General features: G+C 59.7%; 1 protein-coding gene across 4 annotated transcripts in view; it reads right to left on the bottom strand.

Annotated features, from left to right (window-relative positions):
* Positions 1-8590, bottom strand: part of OSBPL5 (oxysterol binding protein like 5) — a 65629-nt gene extending 57039 nt beyond the window's left edge. For all 4 annotated transcript variants that reach the window (XM_063092866.1, XM_063092870.1, XM_063092869.1 and 1 more), the window contains exon 1: positions 8514-8590. The gene's annotated coding sequence lies outside the window, so the exon portion shown is untranslated. The remainder of the gene's footprint in view (positions 1-8513) is intronic.
* Positions 8591-12218: the final 3628 nt, after the last annotated feature.

The following is a 12218-nucleotide window of genomic DNA, read 5'->3' as shown; positions in this document are numbered from 1 at the left end:
CCCCTCTCTGCACTAAGAGCTAATGTAGACTCAGCCCAGGTCCCCACCGTAGGCCAGGCTCATGCTCCTGTCATGTCCTCGCAGCACCACTAGGAGGCCCACCCAGCCATGGCTCATTTCACAGATGAGGAAACCGAGGCCCCGAGCTTAAGGGACTCACCCTGGGCCCACAGGGTGGGGATTCCCACCTGGTGTGCTGACCGCAGAGATGACATTCTAACCACCACGCCCCTTGGTGTCCATGAGGTCATACGGTCACTCCACAGAGCCCCTCAGCTGGAAGCCCCCAACTCACGCAGGTGGGAAAGTGAACTGCACCTTCATCAGCACAGTGTGTACAGATCAGGGCATCCAGTTTAACAAATGAACAATCCAGCGAGCCACGTGCCTCTGTGCGAAACAAGACTCTCAATCCAAACACACAGAAGCAGCTGCTCCCTGCCCAGGAGAGAAGAAAACAGGAGACGCTCCCCAGCAACGGGGAAGGAGGAGTGGGCTTTGCCGAGAGCCTGGATCTGAGGGAGCCGCGGCCAGCAGCAGGGAGACCCCGACCCATGAAAGGAGGGGAAGGGGCAGATAAGGTTGAGACTGGACACACACCTGAAGAGAAGGGGCTCCCTGGAGAAGGTGGCGGCCCCAGGGGGGCCTGGCGCTGGGTTCTCTAGACATTTGGTATTGCCTGCATGCCTGCTAGGTGCCAGGCCCCAGTGGGGATACTGAGTCAGAGCCCCAGACTGAGAGAAAGGGCTTTCCAGGCCGGGGAAGGGCCTCTGCTAAGACAGAGGTGCAGGTGGCCAGAAGGCTCAGCCAGGTTGGCACCGTGTCTGAGGCATCCACTCAGTGAGGGCTGAGCAGCCATGCAGCCACCAGCCCCTGCTGCCCATGTCATGTCACATCAGAATGAGCACCTGGCAACCCCAGGAAGCAGAGAAGAGGGTGGTTCCCCCACCCCCGCCCCAGCCAGCTGAGTAACTTACTCGCCTCTGACCATGGAGACCAGAGGAAGAAAAATCTGGCCCAACCTGCCAGGCTGCAGCAACCGGAAGGCTCTCCTGGGACGACGGACACTGGCTGGCAGTGGGCACCCACCACCAGGGAAGTTCTGCAGAGGAAAGAGGGTCTGCATCGGGCAGTGAGGGTGCACCCCAGCAGCCAGGACCCCAACGGCCTGGACCACAGCAGCCACGTGGTCTTAGCAGCACACCAGCCCGTGCACACCAAGACCATCCCTTGGGGGCCAGTCATCAACAGGAAGCACCTCTGTCCCCTGCTCACCGGAGGCCTCCTTGAGACCTTGGCCACAAGGCCATGAGGGATGACTCACAGTGGCCGCTTGGGTGGGACCAGTAGCCAGGCCTGTCTCCGAGTGGCCTCACACTCAGGTCTCCACTCTGGGGCTGAATCTTACATTTCTAGGTCATCTTCTTCACACCCAACTCCCCCAGCCTCGTGCAGCCAAGTGCCCCGCCTCTTCCCTCAGCCTCAGCCTGCCCTTCAGGGTCAGCTGCGCCCTTCAGAGGCAGAATCTAGGTCTTGGAGCAAGAGGTGGCCCAAGCTCTCCTGCGGGAGTCAGGCCCAAAGTGGAAACCCAGCGTGGGTGCTGGAGCGGGCAAGGGCTCCCTTCAAAGCTGGCTGCTCCTGCCTCTGCCCCCGGGAGACCCAGGGATGCCACGCTGCAGCCGCGCCCCTGCAAAGCACAAAGGGCTCGTTGTGCGCAACCATGCTGCTCCTTGCCAGGCCCGGGGCCCACAGGAAAGCGGTGGGGGGGGGGGTATGTGGGAAAATGGGGTACTCGTCGGCTGCCCCAGGACCTGCCCCCAGAATGCCACATGTGCAGAAGCCAGATGCAGTGCACTTTAGTGACACTAAGATTGTGCTAGAGACGGATGGAGGAAAGAGGAGAGATTTCCAATCAGTCTCGTGACTTTCAAACTCTTAAAAATCAGTGGAAATATTTTGTGCATAAAACTTGAATCTTAAGATATAAATCAGCTTAAGGAGCTGGGACAGGGGCATGGCAGCCCTCTAGAGAACACCCCAAGCCTCAGGTAATGAACAGGGGCTCTGGACATCCAAGTTTCCTTCTGAGTTCCTGCCTGGGCATCGTCCACATGCAGGAGCCCTGGAACCTTCTGGTTGGGTTGGGGGTATGTCAGGGAGTGGGGAGCCTTAAAGATGGGGAAACTGAGGCCCAGTGAGGGGCAGCACAATGACCCTGCCATCCTTGGGGCTCCATTTCCTCCCCTCTCAAATGTGAGCCTTTGGCTGACCACCCTTGACCATCAACCTGTGTCCAGCTGGGCAGCCGGAGGGAAAGGAGGAAGGAGGGCACAGAAGAGAGTTCGCAGGTGCCCGAAACCACGGAGCATGAAACATACGGACCAGACTCGGCTACGGTCCTCATGCAGGTCAGTTTTCACCCAGGAGACAGGGCACACTCTAAAGGCTGGTGGGGGGCCAGGGGCAGAGCTCTCAGGTCTCCCGCGGGCTTTCACTACCCCTGTAGCTCATCTTTGAGCTTTGATGCTAAGTCCCAGTGCTCCCACCTCCGACACCCTGGCCTTGGGCTAACAAGGTCTGGTTCCTAGCCAACAAACGTCTGCAAATAGGGTAAGTGGGGAGGGAAGGAGGTGGGGAGCAGAGACGAGGCACCCCAGCTCTCCCAAGCCCTCGGCTAGGCCTCTCATGGGGTCTGCTCCACTTGGGGCACAGTGCTATGGTCCCTGCTCTACAGGTGAGGACACACAGTCTTGGGCCCAGGTACAAGGAGGAGCCCAGCTACAAGCTAATTGCTTCCCACGGACTCGCTGGCCCTTCACAGGTTGGGGGTCCGCTCACAGAGGAGACAGCTCAGGCAGCCTGGGATAAATGCCAAGCCCAGGAGCAGAGGAGGGGGGCTGGAGAGGTGGAGGGAGGGTCTGCCAGCAGAGGCAGGGTCCACCTGAGGTCCTGCACCCAAGGAGGGCCAGGGCACCAGCAGGTGGGGGTGGCCCAGGACTGTCTGAGCCAGGGGAGATGGTGGCTGGAGTGTGGAAAGCCTTGGCTGGGGCCCTCAGGGGGGCCTGGAGGGTTAAGCCGGAGTCACCCACATTGCCGTGATGCTTACCCAATGTTTGGTAATGAAACCACATCTCGGGGGCCAGCTATGAGCCTGATTTTACAGACAGGAAAACAGAGGTTTGGAGGCACAGAAACTTTGCTGGCCCCAGACCTTGGGGTGCAGAATTCCTGCAGCATCTTCCTCCGCCATGCCTTCAAATCCACTGTGATCCCTGACACCATCGATCACCTGGGTCTGCACCAGGGCACCAAGAGGCCTGGGTGGGGCATCTCTGTGGCTCCAGCAGTCAGGATGGGGGCTGGCCTGAGGAATGGCCTGCCAAGCCCAGAGCCCTGGCTCAGCCAGCAGAAGTGAGGCTGGCAGAGATCAGGTGCCCCTCCAGGAACAGGGTCACATGCCCCACCCTGGTCCCCCTCACCCCGCAATCTCCCTGGATCTGGTGGACTTCCTGCTGCAGCTGGAGGGCTTGGTGGAGAGGTTCATCCTACAAAGAGGGAATCTGGCCTTCTTGCCCTCTGCTCCGGCACCCCTGCTGGTTAGCCCTCCAGGCTCTCTCCCTCTGGCCGCCTGGGGAAGTGGCTTGGCTACTGCCGGAGCCTGTGCAGCTGGGAGGCACAGGACGCTCCAGGAGCGACCCTGCAGTAGCAGCCCAGCCGGTGAGCGGGACCCTTTAAGCTACCTGACTCCTGCCGTATTCAACCCAACAGGCGGGCAATCTCCGTTGCTGCAGACACAGCCCAGTGAGTGGGACTTGTAGCCGAGTGCCTCTTTAAGTATTCACCCCAGCAGTTGGGTATTAAAAATCCCATGGGTGCCAAGTAAACAGGACTTGGAGCCACAGATGCTCAGACCCCCAATGCGCCTCCCTACCCGACTGATCACAGGGCCTTGGCCCTTTAAACCCGCCTCCCCACCCCGCGCACTGTATTCAGCCCAATAGGCAGGCACATCAATCCCGCAGCCACCTTGCAGGGGGCCTGCTGCAGTCTCCCTTCCCTGGGCGAGGATAGCCCGTCCCCGCGTGGAGTGGCTGAGAAGGAGCTCGTTGCAGAGTCAGCAAGGGAAGGGACAAAGACACAGGCGACAGAGCACCCTCTGCGCCATCCCGGCCCTCGCCCCTCCAGGCTGAAGAGCTGCTCTGGCCTGGATCCTCCCCCTGCAGCTCACCAGGGGTCTGCCTGTCTCAGGGCTGGACTATACTCCTGCTCTGACACACGACAGCACAGTGTGGCCTACTCAGGGTTTCCACACTCTCCTGGCCTTGGACGAAGGGAAGGGACAGCGACCCCCGGCTGGACATAAGGGGGAGCCTGGCCAGCGGCCTGCAGGGCCCAATCCCCTCACTGTGTTCTCATTCAAGCTTTATAAAAGTCTATATTATTAGATGGAGCACTGTTCAGTTATCCAGCCTCCTGTCTCCCTTCAGCCCAGCCTCATCTCAGCTGGGATCAGGGGGGTGGCCAGAGCCAGCTTAGATCACCTGCATTCACCAGATGAAATGTTATGCATCCCTTGGAGGTAAGATTACCTGCGTGCTTCATTCCTAATCCAAAAACGACCCGACACTGGGAAGGGTCACGTGCTATGTCCTGCCCATCCTAGGGCATGGAGGAAATGGGCTGGTCGGTTGTCCCACCTGCTGATGCTGGGCATGCCAGGACAGAACACTGGGGGTCTCAATCCACTTTCCACTCGTGCCTCACATGAGCATGCAGCACCTACTGTGTGCCAGGCCTGGGAATGGAGCCCAGAGCAGACATTCAGGCCACAGTGAACAGATGACAAGCACACCTGCCATGGGCTGACTCCAGCCCAGTTACTTTCTCCACATTAAGTCATTGAATTAAACCATTACAAGATCAAGACAACTTCAGAATTGGATAAATGCTGCTTAGAAAACAAGACAGCTGCGTGAGCTACTTCAGAACCAGCACTTTAGTCAGGGGCAGAGGGTCTCTTGGAGAAGGGACACCTGAGTTGAGACCTGAATTAGCTGGAGCCTACCACGTGCAGAACTGGGGGAGTGGCGGGCCTGCCAGCAGAGGGCACAGCAAGTGCAAAGGCCCTGGGGTGAGAGAAGCAGGGCCTGGGCAGGGTCCCTGTGAGAGAGGCAGCAGGACCAGGGCGGTCAGGGCTGTGTGGGCGTGGAGAGAGCCTGGACTCACTCTGAGACTCAGGGCGAATTGAAGGGCTCCAAGCGGGCAAGTTGCAGGATGGGGTTTACAGTTATAAAGATCCTGTTGGCTCCTGGCTGGAGTAGGACTAAGTGGGGCAGAAAAGGGACAGCTTGTTAGAGGGCTGAGCTGGTGGGGCTGGGAGACGTGGGGAGGCCCAGCCTGGAGGGAAGAGCTGGATGGGAGATCAGCTTTGGAGGCCATCTGCTCTCACCCTGCATGACTCTGAGATTTGCAACAAAGACCCTTTGGGCATTCTACATCTCTCTAAGCTGTTAGGAACCATCTCTCACTGGCTTGATAAGCTGGATGAAGTTGGTAAGGCCCTGATGGCCCCAGGCCACCGCAGGATCCTGGCTGGCTGGTTCTGAGGCCCGTGTTAATGATCACCATCCAGCTCTCCTTCCTGCATCCCACAGGGTGCAGGGATTCCCTGAGTTTCTGGGATCCCCGAAGACGCTCCAGGCTGCCGCACAACTTGGTCCTACAACATTCCTTATCTCGGAAGGCTGATTCCCCAGCTCGAAGCTGGACAAAGAACTCCACACAGAAGTCACTGATCTGTCTGCACTGCCCTCCCCACCCCCCATCCCAAGCTCTGGTCCTGAGGATACAGCCGGTGCCCACCCCTTTAACTTAGATGCCAGCACAGGGCAACTTTACACCCATGGGCACATGCTCCCAGGGGAGCTGGCTTGGAACAACTGATGATAAGAAAACAACATGATCCAAAGTCTAAGTCCTTTGTACTTGTAGCTACCACCTGCACCCCCTTCTCCCCAAGGAGCTTTACCATCTGCACATACATCTCCCAGCCTGCGGGAAAGGTTCCCCAGCCATGGCCAAGGCCCAGCCACCACCTGCAAACCCTCAGGGATGCTGAACGGCCCAGGAGCCGCATCCCCAGGTTGTAAATCTGGTGCTGAGAGCAATACCCTCTCCCCTCCAGACGATCATGAGCAGCATGAAGACATCCCAGGGCAGTGTGCTGATGGCTGGCGGGAGGCGAGTGGCCTTGTCCTTCTGCACCACCCCACATTCATCCCCAGCACACGACGGTGCTCAGCTGGACTCCTCTGCCAACCCTGCAAGCAGCCCTGTGCTTTGGCCCCTCTAAAGTCCAGGGGTCAGAGCTTCAAGCTTGCCAGGCCTCACCAGGAGAACTGTTTCTCAGCTGCAGACACACACTCAGAGTCACCTGTCCCTTGAACCCAAATGGGAACATGGGTAAGGCACATTTCTATCACCTTGGTAGGTTCCCCACCTGCACGTTGTGTGTGTGTGTGTGTGCGCGCGCACGCGCGTGCACGCATGTGCATGTCTTCGGGCTTAACCACAAAATCAGCAGAGAGATAACTCCCCAAAACACAGCTGCCAGAAACACACAGGAATCTTCACGGCTATAGGCCTGTCACGGAACTTTTCTCCCTTCCCCAAGCGTAGCACGTCCGATGCTATTGGAGCTCTGCAAGCTTCCAGGAAGCCTGGATTTCAGGAGAGAAACTGATCCTGGACGTTCTCGGCATAGTGAATACAGTCCTGAGGTGGGCGTGTTGCATGGGCATTCTGTAAAGAGCCGAAAGCAAGCATTTGAAGAGCTTGGCCAATTCATGGCCCAGTTTGGGCCAGCTGGACCTCTGGGCCCAGGAAGGAGCCTCCGGGGCTTCCACGTTGGCACAGCAGCCTCTCTGAGACATGGCCAAGGACTGCAGGCCAGAGGATCCTCAACCAGCCTGGCTGCTTTGTCACCTTTTCTAAACACAGCCTGGAGAGACAGGCCAGACAAACACGCAGAGTGACACCCAGGCACTGCATTAAAGGGCCCACCACCATGCACACACACGTGCAGCCAGACAATAGGATCTGCAGACCTGGAGCCTGAAGCCTATAAAGGAACAGCCGGACACACTCCACCTGGCCCCAGGTTGCCCCTGACCTGCCTGACGCTTGCAAAGCCATCTCTTCTCAAACCCTGTCAAGTTCAAGGAACAGCAAGGCCCTGCATAAACAAAGAAGTGAGGTAAAAACATGGCAAGGACAGTTGACCACTCAGCCTGTTATTCTTGGAGGCGCAGGGTTTCTCTTCAGTCTGGGACCTGGGTCCACCCTGGTGTAGACAGACCCGAGAGCATAAACGTCTGATCCCAAAGCCTGTACCCACTTCTCAGGCCCTGATGCACCTACACTTGCCCCTGGCTTGGGGGCTATACACGGCAGAGACGATCACAGAAGTCCATCTGTAAAAGGCTCCTTGAAGGGGCTCGGGCAGAAGGACAGACACACATATCTTAGGTAGACAAGGGGGCAGCAAGTTATGAAAACTACGAGATGACAAAAGAGCAGAAGCCCAACCAGCCGCCCCAGCAAGGCCAGGCCAGTTCAGCCCAAGGCTGGGTGAGGGGCAGAGAAGCCCACCTTGCCCTGGAGGGATTTGTCCATACCCCTAGGAGCCACTCAAAACCCTCACTCCAGCTGGAAGTGTGACAGAAGACAGCCCAGCTGTCTGAGTTGGGGGTGGTTGGGCAATAACTGAGAAGCACCGGCTTGGTGGGGCTGCGGACCCCAGCCTCCCCTCACCATGTCCCACCCTCCCCAAGCCCCCGGGGAATCCTTAAGTGCACAAGACCCTCGGGGAGATTCAAGTCCCCCTAACAATTCCCGAGGCTCTGTATCTTTAGGGGATCAGTGGCCTAGGGACGGAGGCAGAGGGCAAGGGTCTCCCTGCAGCCCACCATCCAGGTAGCCCCTCACTCTGTGGACCCAGACAGAGCAGCGCTTGGAGCCATACAGAGCTGGGATGCCAGACACCCGATCCCAGACTCTGCATCCAGACGCGGCACCCTGTCACCCATCCCTTCTAGACCCCCCAGGGGGCTGAGCTGGCGGCACAGACCAGGGTCGTTGCCAGTCAGACCCAGCCACCCTTCCTTCCGATCCCGGCTCCTTTAAGCCCTAGCGAGTGGGCTGGGCGCGCCGCTCCCCACACGCGGGCCCCACCCGCGCCCCAGCCCTCCCGGGACTGCGCCGCCCGGCCAGCCCGGCCTGTCCCTGGGCACCCCTGCCCGGCTCTCCCAGCGCTGGCCACTGTCGGCGTCCGCAGGGATGCGCCCAGTGCCCGGGGCCGGGTCCGAGGACGGAGCTCCCCCGACCCCCGCTGCCTGCGCCCAGCGGCCCGCAGGACGCTCCGGCCCAACTCGGCGGCGACCCCTCCCCGTCCGTCCCTGGGCCCCTCCCCCCGCTCCCCTCCCCCCCGCTCCTCTCCCCTCCCCTCCCCCTACCGTGCCGCGAGCTCGGTGCTCCGGGCCGGCTGGCCGGGCGCGCGGGGGCTCAGCTGGCGGCGGCGCCGGCTGCAGGAAATGCCAGAGGACTGATCCCACCGCGGGAGGCGGAGCGAGGGAGCGGCGGGCGGGCCGGGGGAGGGCGCAGGGCGCGGCGGCTGCAAAACCTGGGTGGATTCTCCGCGCCGGAGCGGGTGCCTTCGCGTGCCCGTCCCCACGGCGCACTGTGGGGCTCACGCGCACCTGGACCGCCAGAGGTCGGGGACAGTCCACAGACAATGGCCAGGAGGCCGGGCAGCGGGGTGGCGGCGAGCGGGGTCGGCCTCGCGCGGGACAGTGCCGAGGTCACAGATGCACGCGCGCCCAGTCCCCCGGCCGGAGTGTGAGGTGCCCCCGTCCCTTCCTGAGCCAAGAAAATGTTACACCCCCGCCCCCCCAGTCACGGAAACCACCAGAGCCAAGAGGAACCCCGCAGATCCAAGCCCATTGTCCCGGTTCTGCATGTGTCACACTCCAGGGTTCTGACAGCTCCTGTCAGGACCCTTTTGTTGAGAACCTGCCCTCCTGTGGAGTTTGTCTTGTGTTTTCTATCATCCCTTTCTGTCCCCCAGAAAACTTTTTAGACACCCCCAAGTCCTCTTGCACGTAAAGCACACTTATTCTAATTCCTCTACAAACCCAGATAGGAGCTGAGATTCCTCCCCTGGCTCCTGGCCTGTAGGCCCTGAGGTGGGTGTGAGCTCCCAGCTGGACCCAGGGAGTCCCCAGCTGTGGCCCCCCTGCCTGAGGTGCTCTAGGGCCCTGTTGGGTCCTTCCTCGAACATCTGTCCCCAAGTGGCCAGACAAGCTGGGAGCTGCACCCACTTCCTCAGGCATCCCCGGGGAAGGTGTGGAGCCTTTTCCAGAGGGGACCTTAAAAGGGACAGGACTGACCGCGGGCAGAGAGCCCCCTGCCTTCCCCCACGGTCTGGAGCTGCTGCCGACATGCACGTTTCCGTGTTGTCACTCTTGGCTTGCAGGGGTGCTCAGGGCAGCCTGAGGCCTGCTGACCTGGGGGCTGCTGCATGACCACCTGGTAGGGCTGTGGAGGGCACGCCTGGGACACTGGGCTGCCCAGCGAGGCTCCCACAACCCTTGGAATGGCAGGGAGCACCTGTGGGGAGTGACGCACAGGTGATCCACCCCTCCACCAGCCAAATGCCCTCCCCTCTCAGCCCCAGCCATGCGCACTCTGTTAGACCAGGGGACTTGGTCAGAGGGGGCCACAGGTTAAGGAGCCGGGTGGGCTGCCTGGAACTGCTCCGAGCTCACCCCCAGGGCTAGCCTTGCTCCATCCCATAGTCACCTTGCGAGGCCTTCGGATGCAGAACTGCTCAGACAAGATGCTCAGGGCCATGGTGGAACGCGCTCTGCGTGGCCGCTGCAGGCAGCCTCCGCCTCTTCAGGAGAGGGTCTGCACAGCACAGGATCGATCGGGGCTGTTCTTCAAAACCTCCACACAAAGCTGGGGTGCGGCACCAGGAGCCTGGTAATTGCTGGTTGCTGGGGCCGATCTGCAGGGAATTGAGGACGAAAACAAGGCCCTGTCCCCTGAGGCGGAAGTCTCAGGGGCCAAAGTAGGGAAATTTGTCAGTCACTTGATGCCGGCTATTTGGGGCCCGGATTTCATGAAATGACACTGCTGAGGGCAGAGGTCAAAGGGGCACCTGGCTGAGCGTGGGAACTGCCCAGGGGCTGACAGTGGGGTGGAGGTGGGGTGCGGAGTCCACACAAGGCTTGCCCCTCTCTGTGGTAAGTCTGATGACAACCACACAGTCACTTGAGAAATGGGGAGCATGCCACCTGCCAGGCACAGTGACAGGTGTCAGGTGTCCATCCCACTGCACGGCTGGTGCTAGACTCTTCCAGAAGGCCCCCTTCCAGCTTCTTGCCTGGTTTTGGAGAGGCGGCTCCATGAAGCAGATGCCCCCAACTAGACGTGGGTCTGAATCCTGCTGCTGCTGGAAAGTGGCTCCGTCCCGCGGCAACGTGAACCTTTGGCCTCGCTTCCTCGCCTGTCGCATGGGCAGGTGTGCGGTGTGCGTGTGGTGGCTGATGAGGACACGAGAGTGTGGAAAAGCTCGGAGATGGGCAGTGCAGGGTGCCAGCAGCACCAGCTTTGGGGCAGCCTGGGGGGCCTCACGCCTAGGAACCGTTGGGCCGTGGGCAAGTCTGTGTAACTCTCTGTGCCTCAGTTTCCTCATCTGTAAATGGCTACTACAAGGGCAGTTTCCACATCCTGAGCCACCGTGAGTGCCCAGGGAGCCGACAGACTTCTCACGCATGTGCCATGGCGAACACCGAGACGGCCAGGCGTTCCCGTGGGAGGGAAGGCAGCAGCGCCAGCCACGGTGTGCAGCTCCCCAGACAGATGTGTCTGTGATAAGCAGGATTTTTGAAAACATCTTTGCAGATGTGGAAATGGAGGATCTGATCCCAAGCAAGTGGAGCCCAGTTTGAGGTCAGGACTGTTTCAATCCAAGTCTCTACAACAGCGGTTCTCAGATGGCGGCAATTTTGCCTCCCGTCTCACGGTGACATTGGGCAATGTCTGGAGACAGCGTAGGTTGTCATTATTGGGGGTGCTGCTGGCGTCTAGTGGGTAGAGACCAGGAATGCTGCTGACACCCCGCCATGAACAGGACAGCCCCTGCCTCAAACAACGATCCTGCCCAAATGCCCGTAGTGCCGAGGCTGAGAAATCCTGCTCTTGACATAAATACACTTTCAGCTGTTGGGACACTCCTTAGTTCTGGGTGGTTGGTCTGTGGGGATTACGGGCGGCCCCCAAGGCCTTCTGTTGCTGGGCCCCCAACCTGTGCCAGTCTCTCTGCATCTCACCCACTCCTGACGCCAAGGGGTTCATAGCCGTGGCCCCTCTCACTTCAGACACTTTCCTGAGGCCTTTAGACACAGTGACTTACTTAATCTGCCCAGCAACCCTACAAGGCAGGTTCTGTCATGATCGGCTCCATTTTACAGATGGGGAAACTGAGGTACAGCGGGTGAGGAAGTCTCCAGGCTGTCACAGTGCATAAGGACTGGCTGCCAGCAGTCTGGCTTCAGAACTGTGCTGTGTTAAGCTCTGTTGTCCAGTTAATGACAAAGACCCACAGGCTCAAAGGGGATCCCCCAGAAGCCCCTCCCCCTCCCACTACACCTGGCTGCCTCCATGGGAAGGGCTGGGGTGGCTGGGACCCGTTGGAACATGTCTGGGCCCATATCAGAGAAGGCACCCCTAGGGATGTCTTCCTCCAGACTCTGCCACCGCAGGGGCGTGGTCTACTAGGGAGAGAGACCCCGAGGCAGGTGCGTGCACAAGTAGGTGCTCTCAGACCTGTTATCTCATTTAGTCCTACTCCTCCCCATTTCCCAGATGAGGAAACTGAGGCCTAAGGACTAAAGTGTGCAGCTGGACTCAGGATGGGTCCCTGACTCCTAGTGGGGCACCTCTCCTGTCACTCTGGGCAGCAGTGAAGCAACCCAGAGAAGAGCCTGGCGACCGGCTGCTGGGAGACCCTTCAATCGAGTCAGTTTCCTCACCTGGGCAGTGGGGCGAGCCACGTCCTCTGTAGGTGGCGTGGCTTGAGTGACATTCACAGCCCCTGGATCGAGAGTCTCCAGAGCACAAGAGCCAATCATAAAAACAGTGACAGTGTGCAGTGA

This window comes from Cynocephalus volans, chromosome 4, assembly GCF_027409185.1.
Source record: "Cynocephalus volans isolate mCynVol1 chromosome 4, mCynVol1.pri, whole genome shotgun sequence".
NCBI classification, from domain to species: domain Eukaryota; kingdom Metazoa; phylum Chordata; class Mammalia; order Dermoptera; family Cynocephalidae; genus Cynocephalus; species Cynocephalus volans.
The sequence above is the reverse complement of the archived record's forward strand: the minus strand, read 5'-3'. Positions and strand labels throughout refer to the sequence as shown.